Source organism: Triticum dicoccoides, unplaced genomic scaffold, assembly GCF_002162155.2.
Source record: "Triticum dicoccoides isolate Atlit2015 ecotype Zavitan unplaced genomic scaffold, WEW_v2.0 scaffold42245, whole genome shotgun sequence".
Lineage (NCBI taxonomy): Eukaryota > Viridiplantae > Streptophyta > Magnoliopsida > Poales > Poaceae > Triticum > Triticum dicoccoides.
The window spans coordinates 71,862-73,553 of record NW_021271201.1 but is presented as its reverse complement, the minus strand read 5'-3'; positions in this window follow the sequence as shown (position 1 = coordinate 73,553).

Below are 1,692 nucleotides of genomic sequence, written 5' to 3'. Positions count from 1 at the left end.
CGCCCACGGCCCCCGTCCCGCCTGACCCTGTAGCGTTTGACCACGGGATCTAGCCCTTTGACTTTGCACAGACGGGCCTTGAGGAGTGGACCTATCCACCCGGTTGTGTTAGGTCAGTCCATAGGAACACTTTGGAGCAACATCCGGGCCAGACCCACGGCAAGATCCCCTCCGTGTAAACCCAACGCGTCCGTTTCCCCCCTCCAGGTGTCGGCAGCGGCGCCGTCCGTGAGGGGGGGGCACACCCCGGAGACGCGTGCCGCCTCTTCGGACATGCCACCACACCACCCCGCATGTATGAGGGCCTGGTGTTCCGGTAAAATCCCGATTTCACCCAGAACCATTCCGATATCCAAATATAGGCTTCCAATATATCAATCTTTATGTCTCAACCATTTCGAGACTCCTCGTCATGTTCGTGATCACATCCGGGACTCCGAACAACCTTCGGTACATCAAAACTTATAAACTCATAATAAAACTGTCATCGTAACGTTAAGCGTGCGGACCCTACGGGTTCGATAACTATGTAGACATGACCTAGAACTATTCTCAGTCAATAACCAATAGAGGAACCTGGATGCTCATATTGGGTCCTACATATTCTGTGAAGATCTTTATTGGTCAAACCGCATAACAACATACGTTGTTCTCTTTGTCATCGGTATGTTACTTGCCCAAGATTTGATCGTCGGTATCCAATACCTAGTTCAATCTCGTTACTGGCAAGTCTCTTTACTCATTACGTAATGCATCATTCCATAACTAACTCATTAGCTACATTGCCTGCAAGGCTTATAGTGATGTGCATTACCGAGAGGGCCCAGAGATACCTCTTTGACAATCGGAGTGACAAAACCTAATCTCAAAATACGCCAATCCAACATGTACCTTTGGAGACACCTGTAGTACTCCTTTATAATCACCCAGTTACATTGTGACATTTGGTAGCACCCTAAGTGTTCCTCCGGTAAACGGGAGTTGCATAATCTCATAGTTACAAGCATAAGTCATGAAGAAAGCAATAGCAATATACTAAATGAGCAAGTGCTAGGCTAACGGAATGGGTCATGTCAATCACATCATTCTCCTAATGATGTGATCCCATTAATCAAATGACAACACATGTCTATGGTTAGGAAACATAACCATCTTTGATTAATGAGCTAGTCAAGTATAGGCATACTAGTGACTATATGTTTGTCTATGTATTCACACATGTATCATGTTTCTGGTTAATACAATTCTAGCATGAATAATAAACATTTATCATGATATGAGGAAATAAATAATAACTTTATTATTGCCTCTAGGGCATATTTCCTTCACCCCCCAGGGCCCCCATCCCGCCTAACCCTATAGCGTTTGACCACAGGATCTAGCCCTTTGACTTTGCACGGACAGGCTTTGAGCAGTGGACCTATCCACCCGGTTGTGTTAGGTCAGTCCATAGGAACACTTTGGAGCAACATCCGGGCCAGACCCATGGCAAGATCCCCTCAGTGTAGACCCGACGCGTCTGTTTCCCCCCTCCAGGTGCTGGCGGCGGCGCCGTCCATGAGGGGAGGTACACCCGGGAGATGCGTGCCGCCTCTTCGTACAAGCCATCACACCACCCTGCATGTATGATGGACCGGTGCGACGCTTGGGTTGCATTGCTACCCCCCCATGGCCCCCGTCCCGCCTAACCCC